The sequence below is a fragment of the Saccopteryx leptura genome, chromosome 7 (genome assembly GCF_036850995.1).
Source record: "Saccopteryx leptura isolate mSacLep1 chromosome 7, mSacLep1_pri_phased_curated, whole genome shotgun sequence".
Taxonomy (NCBI): Eukaryota; Metazoa; Chordata; class Mammalia; order Chiroptera; family Emballonuridae; genus Saccopteryx; species Saccopteryx leptura.
In genome coordinates this window covers 120,005,783-120,026,051 of record NC_089509.1, presented here as the reverse complement: position 1 = coordinate 120,026,051, position 20,269 = coordinate 120,005,783, and the positions used below count along the sequence as shown (strand labels likewise).

Sequence of the window (20,269 nt, the reverse complement as noted above, 5' to 3'; positions counted from 1 at the left end):
GAGTCTGCAAGCTGAGCCCAGACTGGCTGGTGGAGACCCTGCAATGACCTCAGCTCTCTCACCTGTGGTCTCGGACCAGTGCCCTGGCCCAGCCCGGTTCCCTTGGGGAGCAGAACGCCTCCCCTACCCCCTCCAGCCCCTGCGGTGATGGTCAGAGGTGACGTATGTAGTAATGTTTTGGCCACATTAAGTCACACTAAATCGTCTGTTACTGCTGTTATCATCAACATTGTTACTGGCTGATATGGAGAGCTTAGGACCAGCAGGGGCTCCGATACTGCCCCCGGATGACCTCTGCTCCGCGAGGCCCTGCTTTTCCGGATGGAGAGTCTGAGGTTCGGACTGTCCAGGAGTGTGTAGTGGGGGCCAGGCAGGGGGCCAGGCAGGGGGCCAGGCAGGGGGCCAGGCAGGGGGCCAGGCAGACTGGCTCCAGAGCACTCACCCCAACTCGGACCCTGACCACTAGCCACCGCTCCCTCATTTGGCTCAGGTAGAAAATTGGGGTGTGTGTTGAACTTCCCACAGGCAAGCCCAGTGCCCAGCCTGGAGGAGGACTTGGTCACGAGGATGTGGGCTACTCATGTGTCTCCTCCCTCCCACACAAGAACACCATCCCGGAAGGCAGGACCCTGGGCCCAACAAGGTCGGGTCCGTACGTGACCACGACCGAAGGATAGAGTCCTGCCTCCCCCGGAGAACGCAGCTGCCTCTGTGGCATCCAGAAAAGTCAAAGAATCATCTCCGAGCCCACATCTTGGCAGTCAGGCAGGCAGTTTTGATTCAAAACACACCCCTGGCTTCAGAGAGGATCACTTGGTGCAGCCTGGGGGTGGCCAGGGGCAAGATGTGCTCCTTTAAAAGCAATCATTAAAGTCATCTGGAAGTCAAATGAGATCCACAGAAACAGAGTGAACGAGGGGCGGAGGCTGTGGGACTCCATCTGGGTGCATCTGTGGGGAAACACACAGTGTCCACACCCTCTGGCAAGGGTCAGCCCCCCCGAAGGTGCTACTGGCCTGGGGTGAACCTTTCCTTTGCTGGACCTGACATTTCCAGGCAAGGACAGTAGTGAACACCCAGCTGGCTGACGTCAGCTTCTTATGAAACTATGAGGTTTTAAAGGAAACCAGTCGTGGGCCTTTGCTGTAACCTCACAGTCTGCCAGCTCTAAACCGGAGCCGCGTTTCTGGGCCCTGGACGTACGGAGAGCCTCCGCCTCCGAGTTCCCCACAGTGGGTGCCCACCAGAGACGGTTATATCTGACAGTGGGTGACCACCAGAGACGGTTATATCTGACAGTGGGTGCCCACCAGAGACGGTTATATCTGACAGTGGGTGCCCCCCAGAGACGGTTATATCTGACAGTGGGTGCCCACCAGAGACGGTTATATCTGACAGTGGGTGCCCCCCAGAGACGGTTATATCTGACAGTGGGTGCCCACCAGAGACGGTTATATCTGACAGTGGGTGCCCACCAGAGACGGTTATATCTGACAGTGGGTGCCCACCAGAGACGGTTATATCTGACAGTGGGTGCCCACCAGAGACGGTTATATCTGACAGTGGGTGCCCACCAGAGACGGTTATATCTGACAGTGGGTGACCCCCAGAGACGGTTATATCTGACAGTGGGTGCCCACCAGAGACGGTTATATCTGACAGTGGGTGCCCACCAGAGACGGTTATATCTGACAGTGGGTGCCCACCAGAGACGGTTATATCTGACAGTGGGTGACCCCCAGAGACGGTTATATCTGACAGTGGGTGCCCACCAGAGACGGTTATATCTGACAGTGGGTGCCCACCAGAGACGGTTATATCTGACAGTGGGTGCCCACCAGAGACGGTTATATCTGACAGTGGGTGCCCACCAGAGACGGTTATATTCCGAGTTTCCCACAGTGGGTGACCACCAGAGACGGTTATATCTGACAGTGGGTGCCCACCAGAGACGGTTATATCTGACAGTGGGTGAGCACCAGAGACGGTTATATCTGACAGTGGGTGCCCACCAGAGACGGTTATATCTGACAGTGGGTGCCCACCAGAGACGGTTATATCTGACAGTGGGTGCCCACCAGAGACGGTTATATCTGACAGTGGGTGCCCACCAGAGACGGTTATATCTGACAGTGGGTGCCCACCAGAGACGGTTATATCTGACAGTGGGTGCCCACCAGAGACGGTTATATCTGACAGTGGGTGCCCACCAGAGACGGTTATATCTGACAGTGGGTGCCCACCAGAGACGGTTATATCTGACAGTGGGTGCCCACCAGAGACGGTTATATCTGACAGTGGGTGCCCACCAGAGACGGTTATATCTGACAGTGGGTGCCCACCAGAGACGGTTATATCTGACAGTGGGTGCCCACCAGAGACGGTTATATCTGACAGTGGGTGCCCACCAGAGACGGTTATATCTGACAGTGGGTGACCACCAGAGACGGTTATATCTGACAGTGGGTGACCACCAGAGACAGTTATATCCGAGGCTGGTGTTTGCCCCTTAGGGAAACCTGTTCATAAAGCCCGACATCGTAGGGTGGGTAGTAACAAGGGCAAGGGGCCCTGAGGGTCCCCAGGACTCCCCAGGGAAGAGCCCCTGTCAACATGACAGGTGAAGACAGAGGTGGAAGTCCCGTTCCGGACAGCGTGGTCTCTGAGCACACTTTCTCCCGGCTTTGCTGTTTATGCTGGAGTGGAGTCAGGAGAGCACATTTCTACTTCATAAAATTTCCCCACTTTCCAAATGTTTTCTCAATTATTTGTGCATGCACACATGTGCACACATGCATGTGTACATGCATATGTGCACACATACGGCACTACACACATGGACATGCCACTTGCATGCACAGCTGAGCACACACATGCACACAGTACATACTCGCACATGTACATACATGTGTACACAGTACATGCACACAAGCACATACACATACACAGGCACATACCACATGCATGCACAGCTGAGCACACACATGGACACAGTACATACTCGCACATGTACATGCATGTACACTCATGAACACAGTACATGCACACAAGCACAGACACAGGCACATACCACATGCATGCACAGCTGAGCACACACATGGACACAGTACACACTTGCACATGTACATACAGGTACACAGTACATGAACACAAGCACACACACATACACAGGCACATACCACATGCATGCACAGCTGAGCACACACGTGGACACAGTACATACTCGCACATGTACATGCATGTACACTCATGAATGAACACAGTACATGCACACAAGCACAGACACAGACACAGGCACATACCACATGCATGCACAGCTGTGCACACACATGGACACAGTACACACTCGCACATGTACATACAGGTACACTCATGAACATAGTACATACACACATACACGCACTCTTTCCTGGGGGGGGTGGAGCAGCACCAGGTGGCTCAGCCCACCGGGTTCCAGCACCGGTGTTGTGACTTGGTCACTGCTGGAGAGATGGCACACCCAGTGGACACCATGCTCTGCCTGGCAGTACAACAGAGTGCACTCTACATGTGAGCAAGCATGTTCTCTGTACTCCACAGAGTCTCACTGCATTGAATACCCAAAACTCGTAAAAGCCAGCACATAGGGGCTTGGCCCTGGGTCCTTGAGGACGGGTCCCAGGGCACCTGGGCAGCTGTCAGCTTGGACTGGGACTGTCTCTCAGGTTAGACTGGCAGCTGAGAGCCGCGTGGGGAGGACTGGGGCTGCTGGTCTGTGGCCGCCGGGAACGGCACACGGAGGACAGAGCCAGCGGGCACAGCTAGGTGGGCTCTTCCCCGGCTCCGTGATTCCAGAAGCGTCCTGACCATGACCTTCAGCCCCTTCCGGAGTGAGCTGCCCACACTGGACAGCCCACACTGCACCCCTGCTGAGGGTGGGCTGGGACGCTGGCAGGTCTGCTCGCCCGGGTGACACTTGTGCCTATCCTGTGCATGTCCTGTGGGCAGCCACCCCGACAGGCCAGAGAGACAACTGTGACCAAAGGGTCTACGCACTCCGTGTGCGGGCTGTTCTGTCCATTGCGGGAGAGACAGGCAGAGAGCCGGTGAGAAACATGGTGGTGTCTGTTCTAACGAGTCCCGTGGAGACCTTAAGGAGAGACGGGATAGGGATGCTGGTTAGTGGGGACAGCACCCTGTGACAAAGCCGTCAGGGGCAGCCCTGCTGGGACGACAAGGAGGCAAGGACCTGGCAAACCGGTGAGCGGGCGAGTCCCTGGGGGCCCTACAGGCGCTGAAGCTCGTTGGACGACTGCCCAGCAGTCCTCAGCCAAGCGGGGCCCTTTCCCCTGAAGTGACACTCAGATTTCCACTGTTGAGTCAACCCCTGTGGCCCTGAGTGTCCACCAGCGTGAAGCTTGCTTGCAGCGTGAACGTCTCCAGTCCTCGGCGGAAGGTTTTCTTCCCGTGGTTTGCCTTGGGTGTTTGCCCCGGTCTCGGCTGTGACGCTGACACGTCTACACCGGGTTTTCATGCACCATTGTCCCCGCTTCAGAGCATCCTAGCAGCCGGAGTCCCGTCTTCCAGTTCCCTCGATCGTTAAAAAGTCTTGTTGGTTTCTTTGTTTTGAAGTAGTATCCAATCTTTTAGGTGTTACTTTGTGTTTATTTGGAGTCTAGTGACGATAACATTGTTTTATGTGTTTGTTGCCATTGATTCTATCCTTCGCTCCTTTTCTACCGGGAACCTTCCCCGTTTCTTTATTGCTTTATGAAAGATAATCAGTATAGTCCAAGGATTATGGAAAAGTAAGAAGTGATCTTACTTTTTAACAACACGCGGTGTTGCCGCGTGTGCTGTGCAGGAACCGATGCTTGCGTGCAGCGAAACCACTTTCTTTTCATCCTCCCGATGCCCAGAGTGTCGCAAGGCCTTGCCCACGAGCTCAGGGACTTGCTGTCATTATCCCCCTTCCACAGTGACCCCCTTAATTCGTCTGGAATATTCTGGGCTGGGACGTGAAGGAAGGAGACAAGGTTTGGGTGACCAGTCGTCCCAACAGGAGCAAAGGCGAGCTTTCACCATCGTATGGTGTGACTGGAAGCATGGGCCCCAGCAGCCCAGGGAGGGGGGTGGGGGGGGACCGATAGCCACCATAGAGCACGGGCAGCCTGGTCTCTGTCACCGATGCCGTTTCCTTCTGCGCCGAACTCGCTGCAGCTGGGACAGATGTCAGAGCTGCCGTGACGCTTGGTTTCTATTCAGTTAGCCCTCATTTCATTTACTTGCCATCAGACTCTGAAGTGAGCGGGGCCTTGGTTCACGGGGAAGGGGGGGGGGGGGAGGCTGTTGTATCACCTACTCCTCTTTCCCGCCTTGTTTCCCCAAACCCTATTTTTTCCCCCTTTAATATACCTTTAATATAGTTGTACATTTAGCTCAGAACACTTCTTACTCTTCTATAATCCTTGGACTATACTGATTATCTTTTATAAAGCAATAAAGAAAAGGGGAAGGTTCCCGGTAGAAAAGGAGCGAAGGATAGAATCAACAGCAACAAACACATAAAACAATGTTACCGTCACTAGACTCCAAATAAACACAAAGTAACACCTAAAAGATTGGATAATACTTCAAAACAAAAAACAAACAAACAAAAAAAACCAACAAGACTTTTTAAGGATCGAGGGAACTGGAAGACGGGACTCCGGCTGCCAGGATGCTCTGAAGCGGGGACAATGGTGCATGAAAACCCGGTGTAGACGTGTCAGCGTCACAGCAGAGACCGGGGCAGAAACAAGGTGCATGCTGTTGGCCCGGGAATTCCCTAGTGTTAGGAGGACATGCTAAGAAAAGAACCGAAGGGGCAGATGCCGTCTTAGCCCTGCAGGGTCCTTGGGGTGTAGGATGCACCAGCCAAACAGGCCGCCGCCCCCACCAACACCGGGAAGAGCTCCGATGTCCTACAAGGAGACAGCTAGAGGAACACGCTGCTCGGAGTCCTGCATCAGGACGCAGCCCGCAGCACTCACAGAAAAGGTGCAAGACATCAGCATGTTCCTGACCTGTTAGCACAGGAGATGGCCTGGTGGCGTCGTCCCGGACAGAGGCGCCCGTGGACGCACACAGCCGGTCCACGAAGGAGGGCAGGGCGCGACGAACGGGCACTTTCTTAATTTCTGATCGCTCAGCCTATTTGCTGACTCCACGATTCATTTCTGTGAACGAACAGTAGTGTGTGTTTTGATGGTTTAACCGCTGGGGAATGATTTGTGCTGTGACACTGGGGTGAGTGGGATCAGTCCGCCCACGAGCCCTGGATGGCCCCATGATGACAGCAGTGATGGGGCAGATGCCCTGCTCCCTGGCTCCGTCTGCTGAGAAGGCCCACAAGCTGTGATGTCCCAGGAGCGGTGAGCACACCCGGCACTGAGATCTTGGTCTCTAACACCATCTGCAATCAAAAGGAACCTGGTTCCTTGGAGAAATGGCTTGCTTCTGGCACAGGGGCAGAAAGTATACTGCTCACAAAAGTTAGGGGACATTTCAAAATGAATATGAAGCGATAAAAAAGAAGAAGCATTTGATGTTTTTATTTTTATTACACAAGAACATCAGAAGAGCCAATGACAAGTCAAAGAAAGTTGTTCAATTATGCAAAGGAGATGCAAAACCAACTTTTATTTCATTGGTGGAAATGCACTCGACAAAAGGCTGAGAGTACTGGAGTATCTGCACGTCCCCTGACCCCCTAATTTTTGTGAGCAGTGTAGCTGTGGGTATGCAATGGAAGGAAAAAAGCAACTTCTTCGAGAGGAAAGCCGGAACATACTTCTGCAGCCAGGTGACCAAGGCCAACACCAACAGAGATGTGTCATGTGGACAGGAAGGGTAGGAGGGGCCCCTGGTCCGGGTATGACCAGAGGGCACTTTGCTACTCCCATGCTTTTTTTCCTACCGAAACACACAATCCAGTCTAATCAGAAGAACATCAAGGCTTTCTCTGACATGCCTGGCCCGTCCTCCCTGAGACTTACCCAGTGATCAGAAAGAAGGCAAGTGGGAGGAGCTCACCGCTCACAGCCAGGAGCCTGCAGAGCCGTGCTGAGTAAAGACACCAGGACCCGGGATGGGGCCGGGACCAGGGAAAGGCCCTCGGGGAGAAGCACGTTTGTTCTCACAGGGCGCAGACGTCTGTTTGCAGACGGTGGCAAGCACACCCCACGGCACCGGGCGCTGACACGAGAGGGAAACCGGGTGGATGGGAATCTGCCGTGTCTTTGCAAATTCTCCGTAAATCTAAAACTATTCTAAAATACTGTATGAAGTTTTATTTTTAGAAAAGCTAAAAGTGGTTACTCCCTGATAGAATGTGTGTGTGCTTTCTGGAAGCAAGCAAGACCCCAGAATAGAGACTAAGGATGGTGTGAAGGGGGACCTTTGGAGCTGAGGTCTCGGGGGTCACGAGAGGGGGATGGGCGTGGGGCTGCTGCTCCCAGTCAGGTGGGCCAGCAGGTACCTGGGCCAGGTGTGACAGGGGCTGGACAGGTGGGCAGTGCTGGCCCCTCTCGGGCTCCTCTCCTCTGGGCCAGTCCTCCTGCCGCCTCTGCTCCTCAGAGCCTGCCCCTCCCTTCTTCTGCAGCTTCCAGTGCTCCTGGGGGCACCCCTCTCTCTGCTGCCCCTCCCCCTCCAGCGGCCTCCCCTCCTGGTCCCTTCCTTCTCCCTGGGGGCTCCCCCACTGTGCAGATGCCCCCTCCAGGTCTGTTCATTCCACTCTTTTTATTTTATTTATTTTATTTTATTTATTTTATTTTTTTTCATTTTTCCAAAGCTGGAAACGGGGAGGCAGTCAGACAGGCTCCCGCATGCACCCGACCAGGATCCACCCGGCATGCCCACCAGGGGGCGATGCTCTGCCCATCCTGGGCGTCGCCATGTTGCAACCAGAGCCACTCTAGTGCCTGAGGCAGAGGCCAAGGAGCCATCCCCAGCGCCCAGGCCATCTTTTGCTCCAATGGAGCCTCGGCTGCGGGAGGGGAAGAGAGAGACAGAGAGGAAGGAGAGAGGGAGGGGTGGAGAAGCAGATGGGCGCTTCTCCTGTGTGCCCTGGCCGGGAATCGAACCCAGGACTCCCGCACGCCAGGCCGACGCTCTACCGCTGAGCCAACCGGCCAGGGCTCATTCCACTCTTTATTTGTCCCTATCACTCCCTATCCCCATTATTGACTAAGTAGCAGAAGTCACTTTAATTCCTTGTTCTCTTGCCCGAATCAAGTTTCAGACACTCAGATTTTAAAAAGCCGGTAAGAGGAACACATCAGCCGCAGGGAACAGTTGATGTGACCGTCCCACTGGGACCTCGTCCCGCGTTCAGCTGGAACAGAAGGGGCCACCACTGTCCCTTCAACACTTCACGTCAGCGGGGACTGGACCTGAGGACCGTTCGGTCAGACTTACGAGTCGCCGGGTCACCCTAGCTGAGCACAGCCGCCGGCACCCAGTCTCAGCAAACCTGCTCCCCTCTGTGGCTCGATCAGGGTTTTCTGCCTCCTACTGACCACAGCATTCCCCCCCACCCCCCAGGCGTCGGTAGCCTCAGGCGCATGCACACGGAGGCCACACCCCTGGCACTAGCGTGGTCTTTGGTGAGTTACCTGTGGTTGTTGTAACAAACACCACAAACGTGGCGGCTTTAAGCTGTAGGAAACCCATGTCTCACACTTCTAGAGGCTGGGAGTCTAAGGTCCAGGGAGAGGCACGCCGCTTCCAGAGCTCCGGGGGAGAGTGCCTTCCAGCTCTCAGAGGCTCCAGGCCTTCTGGCTTCATGGCAGCCCCAGTCCAACCTCTTAGGTCTCATGTCTTTCACCCGGCCGGTAAGTCTCGCTTCAGGGCTTGCCGCAGATGACCAACCACAGAGGAATGTCTGACGTCATACGCCGAGGAGTCCTGGGTGATTGGAAACCGCTAGAAGTTAAACATACTCAAACTTCCATGAAAGACCATCCTCTGTCCAGTAGCCAATCGGCTAAATGCCCCACGACCCTTCCTGCTCCCCCGCCCCTAAACCCTTAAAAAAGCACGTCCTAGCCAGGGGTCCCCAAACTACGGCCCGCGGGCCACATGCGGCCCCCTGAGGCCATTTATCCGGCCTCCGCCGCACTTCTAGAAGGGGCACCTCTTTCATTGGTGGTCAGTGAGAGGAGCATAGTTCCCATTGAAATACTGGTCAGTTTGTTGATTTAAATTTACTTGTTCTTTATTTTAAATATTGTATTTATTTCAGTTTTGTCTTTTTACTTTAAAATAAGATATGTGCAGTGTGCATAGGGATTTGTTCATAGTTTTTTTTATAGTCCGGCCCTCCAACGGTCTGAGGCACAGTGAACTGGCCCCCTGTGAAAAGAGTTTGGGGACCCCTGTCCTAGCCTGTGCCTGGCGCGACTCTCCCTGACGAGTCAGCCTGGCAGGGTTCCTTTCTTCCTTTCAGTAAAGCCTGTTACACTGGTCTTTTCGGACTCCGACGGGTTCTAACACAGCCTCAGCCTCCGTCTTCACGTGGCCTCTCCGTCTCCAGTCTCCCTCTCCTGAGCCTCAGGAGGACCCCAGTCACCAGATCCCAGACCCACCCAGACAACCTAGGATGCTCTCCTCTCAAGATCTGTACCTTGATTGTATCGGCAAAGATCCTTATTCCAGATACGATCACATCATGAGGTCCCGGTGGACACACCTTTTGGGGGACCACTAGTCACCCCGGGATATCTGTTCATATTTGATTGACTTTTTACTAATCAAATCTAATGACACGAGGCCCTCCATTCACGAGGCCGTGCGTTAGAGGATATTTTTGTAGTATTTTCCTGATAAGGCAAGGATTACAAGGTCAAAAACTGAATTCCATGACTTTTTTTTTTTTTTTTTTTAATGTACTGGCCTCAGGAGTTCAGAAATTTGCAAGGAGAGTTGAACAATAACTTTTTGGCAGTTTTGCAGAAATCTCATTTCATGTTAGTTTCAGCTCAGATTGCTAGAGAGAAGGTAATCTGCCTATTACACAAATATTTATCCAGTGTCCTGTGTGTGCCAGGCCTGGAGGGGGGGGTCAATGGTGAATGGAAACAGTCCAAGGATAAGACTGTTGGAGGAGGCACAGATGATGGACACGAGGTCCAGACCGAAGGAACAAGCCCACGACCCATACACAAGGCAGACTTACTCCCCTGGTCCCTCTCTGTCCCTTTCCTGTGCCCTAGGATGAGGATCCATGGTATCCCCGTCACTCTCTGGTGACCCCAAGTCTGACGCAGTAATTCACCAGGCCTGTATGTTAACCTACACATCAGTCTCCACTCAGGCTTTTGTCCTCCCCCCCCCCCCCCACTCCCCACCGAAGTGCTGCTTCCAGGGCACTGCCCGGCCCTGGCCTGGGGACAGTGTGGTATGCTGAATCACAGCCCCAGAGACGTGACATCCTAGTCCCCGGAACCCTTGCAAAGGGCACGTTGCTGACGGGATTAAGCTAAGGGTCTTGAGACAGGGAGATAGTCCTGGGTTATCTGGCTGCCCCCAGTGTCACCACAGGTCTGACGGGAAGAAGGCAGGGTGAGAGGAGGAGGAGGCAACGTGCCCGTGTAAGTAGAGACTAGGGGAAGACGGTCACAGGTCAAAGAGGTGGCTCAACGTCCCACAAGTCTCTTCAGGACCTGGGACCTGGCCCTGCCACCACCCGAAGGGCAGGAATGGCCCTCCTCACCCTCCCGCATGCCGATACCTGGACCTTCCCCCGCCTGCCCCAGGGTGGCTGCCTCTTTCTGCCCCTAACACCTGCCCTGGCTCCATCCACCTGTGACTCCAGCCTCCTCCCTCCGTGGCTCCAGCCCCAGATGCCAAGGCCACCGTGTCCTGCACCCCTTGCCCTTTGGCCTCCTTTCCTCAGGTCCCGCTCTTGCCACACGACGGTTCTGTCCTTCACATACAACCACTGGGAGAACGAGGAGGCGCCCGGTGGGCCCAGGCAGGGGAGAGAGTCCTCGTCCTCGGCGCTGACAAGGTTCCAGAGGAGAACACGTCTCCCTTCCAGGCTGTGCAGAAGGACCAGGACCGATCAGATGGCACTGACCTCCCCACACTGCGCTCCCGTGCGGTCCAGGCGACACGGAGGTGCGGAGGTTGGCCCGGAGCGTCACCGTCACGTGCTTGAAGGACAGCCTCCGTGTTTGATTCCCAGGATCCTAGGACCCCAGAGTGGGACAAGACCCAGAGACCACGGAGTCCTCCCTGGGGCAGGGCCTCTGACCTTCTGAAGAGGTCATCAAAGGTTCCGTGCTGGGCAACAGCACGTCTCTGAACGCCCCGAGCTAACTCCCGGGATGGGGGCTGAGACGACTGGCTCGGGTAGGGACTCGGGTGTTGACCGTGCAGAAGAGTAACATCAGCGATCCAAACACCCGAGCTGCGTCAAGTGCAGCTCAGACTCCTGCCGATGTTGTGGTCCTGGACACGCGGATTCAGCTCTCTGCGTGGGGGAGGGGTGGGCAAAGCGGGGGTAGTGAGAGCACTTATGTCTCGGGGCAGCTGAGAGAAATGAGCCGCAGGCCACAGCCAGCTCTGTGAGGCTCGTGTCTTCCACTGAGCACAGCGGGTGCACGGCAGGTGTCAGGAGGCTCCTGCAAGCGGGTGTGTGTGTGTGTGTGTTCCAGTGGGGTCTCATCTGCTGGGTAAGAGCAGGGGCACAGCTGTCTCCTCGCTTCGGAACTGGAGAAGCTGCGATGTCCAAGAAGAGAAGATCTTGTTCTTGTCTGCGCAGCAGCAGGTTTGACTGACCAGCCAGCACACCCACACCACAGGGGGGATGGATTTAGCGTGGGCTCCAGCTGCTTCCCCAGCGTGGCCCCTCCCCTCACCACTGTGGCCCCTCCCCTACACCAGAGTGGCCCCTCCCCTACAATAGTGTGGCCCCTCCCCTCATCAGCATGGCCCCTCCTCTACACCAGCATGGCCCCTCCCCTCACCAGTGTGGCCCCTCCCCTCACCACTGTGGCCCCTCCCCTACACCAGCATGCTCCCCTCACCAGCGTGGCCCCTCCCCTACACCAGCATGCTCCCCTCACCAGCGTGGCCCCTCCCCTACACCAGCATGCTCCCCTCACCAGCGTGGCCCCTCCCCTACACCAGCATGCTCCCCTCACCAGCGTGGCCCCTCCCCTACACCAGCATGCTCCCCTCACCAGCGTGGCCCCTCCCCTACACCAGCATGCTCCCCTCACCAGCGTGGCCCCTCCCCTACACCAGCGTGGGCCCTCCTCTCACCAGCGTGGCCCCTCCCCTACAATAGCGTGGCCCCTCCCCTCACCACTGTGGCCCCTCCCCTACACCAGCATGGCCCCTCCCCTACAAGAGCGTGGTCCCTCCCCTACACCAGTGTGGCCCCTCCCCTCACCAGCATGGGCCCTCCCCTACACCAGCATGGCCCCTCCCCTACAAGAGCGTGGTCCCTCCCCTACACCAGTGTGGCCCCTCCCCTCACCAGCAAGCCCCCCCTACACCAGCACCCCCTCTTCACCAGCACGCAGCATGTCCCTGCGCCTCTCCACTGGCATGCCCGGTCCTGCGGGCGCCCCCCTCCTCAGCCGTGGTCTGCAGCCGGAACATCACGAACCTGTACCCTGCCTCTTGCCAACTGGCTGTTATGAATGGCGGTGGCCCAGGACAGGACGAGCCATTCCCGGCACCATGATGGAACCAGCTGGCGCGGGCAGAAGTGCCGACAGACAAGAGGCACAGGCCTTCTTGACGGGCGAGGTGAATGGCACGCGTTGAAAGCCCACGTAAGAAGCAAGGTGGCCGCAGGGCTGTGTGGGTGTTGGGGGGGGCAATGTCAGGGAGGAAGACAGTGGGGACGGAGGGCTGTGTTACCCAACAGCTGGCGCCACGCGTCCTGGGGTGGGTTGTCTCCTGGCCCGAGGGGTTCAGCCGCTTCCCACCCGGGGATGGCAGCCACCAAACGCCATCTGCGTTCAAAACAGATGAGAAGCAAACACGGGCTTCTGGTGAGCTCGCTGCTGGGGACCGACCTGGTGAGCTCGCCGCCAGGGACCGACCTCAGCAGAGCAGAGCCAGGAGGGCGGCCTGGGCGTGGCCGGGCGTCCTCTGTGGGCTCCGAGGTGAGGAGGGCTCCGAGGTGAGGAGGGCAGCCTGGGCGTGGCCGGGCGTCCTCTGTGGGCTCCGAGGTGAGGAGGGCTCCGAGGTGAGGAGGGCTCCGAGGTGAGGAGGGCTCCGAGGTGAGGAGGGCGGCCTGGCCATCTGCCCCAGCGAGCTCCAGGGAAGCCTGTGCTGCAGGTAGACAAACAGCAGCAGCAGCAGCAGCAGCAGCAGAGCCTCGGGGACACCGGGGACACCGGGGACATTGTTCCTGCTGCCAGAGGCCCCCGGCCCAGCAGAGGCCAGGAGGCTGTGTTTCAGTACCAGGAGCCCTGCCCTGGGTAAGCCCGTCTCTGCTCCCTACAGCCCACATGGCAGCCTTTCCATGTGACCAGTCAGCCCACAATCTGCTAGACGAAGGTTTTCCCTCAATTGACACAAAAGAAAAGGGACACGCTGACAAGCCACTCCTGCACCTGTCCCCATGCTCACACCCTGGGCTCTGACCTGCAGCCAGAAGACTTGCTTCACCCTGAGCTCACCCAAACTGGAAACCTCAGTCCTTACCAAGCGGGCCCAGGGCTCAGGGCCCTGTCCCCCCCACCCCAAGACCTTCCCCTGGTAGCTGATGTGACCCCACCTTCCTGCAAGCACTGACTCCTACCCATGGGCTGCGCCCCACCCACCCCATGGGCCGGACCTCAGGAGCTGTGCCACAGGGGTCCTGTGTGGGCCCCTTTTTCCCGTTTTCTCTTTCTTATCCTACCTGCCACCAGATTATACATCTGCTATTTCCTTCAGCAAAAGCCCAGTTGAGTGGCAGTTGTCCCAAACCACCTCTGGGTCTGAGTGACGGACTCCTGGGGGGCACCCTCAGGTCACATCTCCTCTCTCTGCCTCTAGAACACAGGCCAAGGGGGTTTCCAGACCCCCTACACTGTTTCACTGGAAGTAACAATTGAAGGAGCCTTAACAGTGGACACTGCGTCCGCACACAGGCCCTTGGTCTTGACGGCAGCTTGCGAGGGGGTTTCATTGCCACCGTGCCCCTCCACTGAGGAGAAGGACGCTGTCGGAGGTGGAGAAAGTCGCCGCAGACTCCCATGGCTTGTCACTGGAGGACTGGGTTGGCGTCCACCCTGTTTGGGGTTCCCTTGGGGTCCACACTCAGTGGTTCCCAGAGAGATAAATAGCCAGGTGCCTCTCTGGAGGGAGAAAGGAAGAAGCAGGTGCCAGGAGGGCAGCACTAAGCCAGGAGGCAGGCAGGCGAGCCCAGGCGGCTGAGTGGGCAGTGTCTGCATCTCCCACCAGGTTCCCAGCACTGCTCTGTTGAGAGCAGCCGTGGGTCCCAGTCGAAGCCGGGGCAATGACCTGGCATGGGCCTGCCCAGAGAGTGGGGCTCTGCCAGCCCAGGACAGGGGCACTGCTGCGCCAATGTCCTTTGCACCCACACTTTCCTGTACCTCCTCTCATGTCCCTGCAGCCCTGAAGACCCCCCCTAGACTAGCCCCAAGCAGACCACAGACACTCCACAAGACCCACCTAACCCTCGTCCCATCTCACCAGCTCCCTGGGTGACTACGAAGCCCTTGCGTTCTAAATTCTTCGAAGGAAATGAACTGTTTAGTTAAAATATATAAATAAATAAATAAGGTATTGTGGGAAATAAAACAGGAAGAATTCAGTTTCAAAATTACAATAAGTATAAATGGTCTAAGGGCTTCAAATAAAAGGCAAAAACTGTCAGACTGCTTTAAAAAAAAGAAGAAGAAAAAGAGAAAAGGACCCACGTATAAGCCATCTGCGAGAAATGCACTTTAAACATCAGGAGCAGGTAGATCAAAAGTAAAAAAATGTAAAAATATATCCTGGGACTCTACCCATAAGAAAGGTGGTACGGGTCTGTCAATGTCCAAGTCGACTTCAGGACACAGAATAGGACCAGGATAGCAGAGGAACGATTCATTGTGATGGAAGGGTTAACTCGTCAAGAGGATATTAATGACCCTACACTCAGGAAGCAGGACCTGGGGGAACTGAAGGTCAACCATGTGACCCCGCAAATGCTGCCGGTGACGCCCACGCTCCTCTTCTGACATGGGGAGCGAGCAGGCAGAAAACCAGTTAAGAATTTGGAGAACTTGGTCAGCCCTGTCCGGGGACTGGACCCACAGGATTTAATAAGCACCCCACAACCAGAGCAACAGGATCACAGCTCCCCAGAAGAGCTACCCAGACAGGCGGGACCACTCCAGGTTGGAGGGGGGTGTGGTGGAGGGGGGGGGAATTCAGTGGAGGATGCTGGGAAATCTGCTACTGACATGGAAAAAAATAAAATAATAAGCTCCCAACTCACGTGATGCCCAATGGTAAAATCCAGGTGAACAAAACTTAAGTGGGGAGTGAATCTTGAAAACCTATATAGAGAAATACATGGAGAGATTTCGTGAATTTGCAGCGGGGAAGGATTTATTTATTAAGACACCACAGCGGTGGTGCAGTGGATAGAGCGTCAGACTGGGATGCTGAGGACCCAGGTTCAAGACCCCGAGGTCGCCAGCTTGAGCGTGGGCTCATCTGGTTTGAGCAAAAAGTTCACCAGCTTGGACCCAAGGTCGCTGGCTTGAGCAAGGGGTCACTCAGTCTGCTGGAGCTCCCTGGTCAAGGCACATATGAGAAAGCGATCAATGAACAACTAAGGTGTTGCAATAGAAAACTGATGATCGATGCTTCTCATCTCTCTCCATTCCTGTTTGTCTGTCCCTGTCTATCCCTCTCTCTGACTCTATCTCTGTCCCTATAAAAAAAAGCCCCCCAAAACGCAAACCAGAAAGGACAAAAACGACTCCTTTGCATGAAAAGTAAGTGCAAACTATACATTAAAAGACATCATCACATTTAAGAAAATGGCACCCCGTGAAAAAAGATGTCTGTACCAGAAATACAGTAAATGGATTAAAATAATGTCAAGCATCCTACAAGACAAAATTCAATAGTGAACGTACAAACATTGTTTCGAAGAGCCGATACAGTGATTTGTGGGAGAAGACCGTCCAATGGTAAATAAATTTGAAAAATGGATCGACCTCACTGAAAATCAGAGAAATGCAAATTAAACTACAGTAAAATTCCGTTTCATGACCACAGGATTCACAAAACCAAGAAGTCTCGGCGTTCCAAGTGCTGCTGAGGATGAGGAGAAAAGTCGAGGCTCGGCTGTTGGCAGCGTAAACTGGAACACCCCTTGGGACCACAAATCGCCAACACCCAGCAAATTTGAAAACGCGTGTACCCAGTGATGGGTCAGCTCCACTCTTGGAGCGAGGGATAGGAACAGGGTTAGGGATACAGGACAGAGATTGAGATATGTAGAAATTGATTAAAAACATAACAGATAAGTGACTTAGACAAACTTCAAGTGCAGGAGAAGAATTGGGCAGAACTGTTTGTTCCTAACAGTGTTACATTGTGCTCAGAAGTAGTTACATATGTAACAAGTGTTCAGAAATTCATGGTGAGGAGACAGGTCCGCTTTGAGGTGTTCTTTGCTTTGAGGCCTGTTGAAGTTGCTTAACTATATATCGAAGATTTCATTTTTTTCTCTTTTTTTTTGAGGGGGGGAGAGGGAGAGAGAAGGACAGACAGAGAGGAAGGGAGAGGAGAAGCATCAACTCATAGTGGTGGCACCTTAGTTGTTCACTGATTGCTTCTCATATGTGCCTTGATCAGGGGTTTCCAGCTGAGCCAGTGACTCTTTGCTCAAGCCAGAGATCTTGGGCTCAAGCCAGTGACCATGGGGTCATGTCTATGATCCCACGCTCAAGCTGGTGACCCTGCTGCACTCAAGCCTGTGACCTCGGACTTTTGAACCTGGGTCCTCAGCATCCCAGGTTGACGCTCTATCCACTGAGCCACTGCCTGGTCCGAAAATTTCAGTTTCTTAGGCTGTTAACATGGAACAGATTTATCATTGTTATTTTTTGTGAATCAATCAAATGTTTTGCAGGCGTAGTTTTCATTTCTAACAGGATACATATTGATACGTATAACCCATGGGAACAAAAGTCCTTTGAGGTTCTCGACAATTTTAAGAGTTTAAAGGGACCTCGAGACCGAAGCCGCCACAACCAGCCTCTGGGACAAAGCGCACTCACCGAGTCACGTGTCTCGTAGTTGTGCTCAGCGAGGCTTCACAGACAAACGCCCCTGAAAACACAGTGAGGGAAACGTTTGTTTCCCAGAAACGGGTCTACACTGGATTCTGGGTCCTGAGCGGGTGGGCGTAGAAATGCAAGTTTAATTGTGTGGAATAAAGTTGTTCAGGTGATAAGTCTTAGAGGGAGTGTGTTAAACACCACAGTTTTATTTCTGGTGGTGGTGGTGGTGTGTGTGTGTGTGGGGGGGGGAAGCATGCTGATCTTTCTTTTTATTTAAAATATTTAGGTAGGAAATACCAGCCGTATCTCAGCGCGTCATTGCTAAGCACCCAGCCGGAGAGAAGCGGGCTCGTGCTCTTTCCTCGGGAGGGGCGGGGCCTCACACCCACGGGGGAGCTCACCAGCGCCCTGGGACCATACCCCCGCGTTGACCTTGACCTGAAAGAGAGCCACCTCTCAGGGGCCCCAGTGAGCCTTTTACATCAGCTGCTGGGCCAAGCGCTTCGTTTTCTTGGAGAAACCCCTCCCCGGTGCTCTAGCTGGAAACACAAAGTGAAGGCTCACCCTCCCCCCCCACCACCACCTGGTGCTACTCCCCGACCCCACCCCCCACGCCCCCCTGTACGGTCACTGGAAGCATTTGTCTCCTTGAGAAATCCGCTCCGCTGGGAAACAGCAGGTAATACGCAGTAAATAAAGCGGTTTGGTTGGAAGCCTCAGGAAGGAAGTAGGGAGTGGCCGCTGGGAGCTGTGCTGGTTGGCGGGGCAGCAAAGGCCTCCCTTGTGGGGAGAGGGTCTCCTGCGTGGAGACTTGAAGCCGAGAGGGGCCGCTGTGAGGGTCTAGGGGACAGCGCGCGTTCCAGGCGAAGGGAGCCAATTAGACGGGATGGGTGGTCGTGCCCAGTGGAGGCCTCCGGGGCTTTCTGAGACGGACAGGTGGGCACTGCAGGTGAAATGCCCACAAATGCACCCTGCCGGGTCCCCCTCGGAGACAGACTCGCAGGGAGTGAAGGGGGCCTGAGGGTCCGTGGAGAGACAGAGTCCGGGGCGGCATCCTCCTGCCTCCCGTGCCTGGCTAGAAGCCTCCACCGCAGAGGGTCCCTGAGCACGTCTGGGGCGTTTGCAGGGACTCTGTTCTCTCACCCTGCAAGAGAGGACTGTCCCCGCACCGCTACCAGAACAGCCGGAATCCGGCAGTGACAACACGGCCGGCCGGCACGCGGGCTGCAGACGCCGGACCCGCGCACACGGCTGCTAGGACGGGAAAGGGGCAGCCGCTCAGGGACAGCCCGTGGCTGTTTCCCACCAAACCCCACGGGCCCCCCTCCCGGGGCCTTCCTCCTGAGAAACGGAGACTCGTGTCCACGCACAGCCTGTGCACCTGTGCTCACAGCAGCCCCAGGCTGGAAACGCCCAGGGGCCCTTCACAGGTGAGTGTGAAGAAACTCACACACCTCTGGGCTGCAGGACCGGGCGCAGCAGGACAGAGGAACACACTGCTCACAGGAAAACCCTGTGACGTCTGCGAGAAAGGCCACTCTCATCCACCGGCGGGGACGTCGCCCTCCCGGGGGCTCCGGACGACGATGCGTTTCCCATGCAGGGCTCCGATGACCACAGGGACAAGACTGCGGGGATGCAGAGCATTGGGTGGTGGTCGGGTTCAGGTTAGGGAGCAGAGGAGGGGTCCTGTGTGCAGCTGTAGTCACTGCTGTAGGAAAATGGCTGAGAGATTAAACTGCAGCCTTGAGACAAGTCTTTGGTGCGGACTTTGGAACGCCAAGTCCTGCGGGGGCAGAATGCCGCCCCGGCAAGCACTATGATTGTTTATAGGAAGCAGCTGATCCCTGTGGCCATTTTCCTGCATGCCTGGGGGGCATTGGGTGGTCATCTTTCTCTGCACCTGAATCCACTGTAGATTAATGTGACCCAGGTTCTGCTAATCTGCTTGGTCAGCAAAGAGACCAATACACACGATGAGGCTGCAGAGATCTGGGCTCTCAGTCCTAGAGGCTGGGAGTCCCCTGGACCCATCTCTTCTCTATGTTGTGTCTTGTGTGTGTTTTTTCTTAAGTCCTGCAGTGCCTTCCTCTCATGCTCGCCCACGGCGGAGCTGGTCTCGGCAACTGTGGTTGTGGGTTCAGGACCCTACACGTGGGATTAGATTGTACAGGACTAAACACATTCTCAGAAGGGGGACCTGAAACAGGTGGCATCTGAGTGAGGCAGGTGGGCCCCGCTGATGTTCATTTCGTGGTTGTGACCCTGTGCTCTGGGGACGGGGGAACCTGCAGGGTGTTGTTTCGTACGACTGCCTGTGAATCTATGATCATCTCAAAATAAAGTTTTGTTTGTGTATTTTTTTTTTTTTTTTTCATTTTTCTGAAGCTGGAAACAGGGAGAGACAGTCAGACAGACTCCCGCATGCGCCCGACCGGGATCCACCCGGCACGCCCACCAGGGGCGACGCTCTGCCCACCAGGGGGCGATGCTCTGCCCATCCTGGGCGTCGCCATGTTGCGACCAGAGCCACTCTAGCGCCTGAGGCAGAGGCCACAGAGCCATCCCCAGCGCCCGGGCCATCTTTGCTCCAATGGAGCCTTGGCTGCAGGAGGGGAAGAGAGAGACAGAGAGGAAAGCGCGGCGGAGGGGTGGAGAAGCAAATGGGCGCTTCTCCTGTGTGCCCTGGCCGGGAATCGAACCCAGGTCCACCGCACGCTAGGCCGACGCTCTACCGCTGAGCCAACCGGCCAGGGCCTATGTATTTTTTTTTTAAGAAGACTGAGTGAGACACATCAGTGGATCTCACACTGTCTCCAGGGAGAATCCTCGGGGCCACAGGAAAGCAGTGGTGGGCAAGACAGAAGGAACATTCTAGATCAGCCAGTAGGCCCAGGACGTCACTCGGTGTCTGGAAGTGCATGCCGGGGCCAGGGTTCACGGGACTGAGGTGCCCTCTCTCTCTCTCGGGCAGGGCCTGGGCCCGTGGCTGT

At 55.5% G+C, this 20,269-nt stretch overlaps 1 long non-coding RNA gene across 2 annotated transcripts; it reads right to left on the bottom strand.

Annotated features, from left to right (window-relative positions):
• Positions 1-8,167: 8,167 nt before the first annotated feature.
• LOC136378358 (uncharacterized) lies at positions 8,168-19,026 on the bottom strand. 2 transcript variants are annotated; one of them, XR_010746606.1, is made up of 6 exons: positions 18,781-19,026; positions 17,274-17,325; positions 15,476-15,536; positions 12,638-12,989; positions 10,956-11,742; positions 8,168-8,925 (listed from the first exon to the last, which is right to left on the bottom strand). It is a non-coding gene; the product is annotated as an uncharacterized lncRNA (long non-coding RNA). The 2 variants fall into 2 exon arrangements; XR_010746605.1 differs by lacking the exon at positions 8,168-8,925 and having other exon boundaries at positions 9,576-11,742.
• Positions 19,027-20,269: the final 1,243 nt, after the last annotated feature.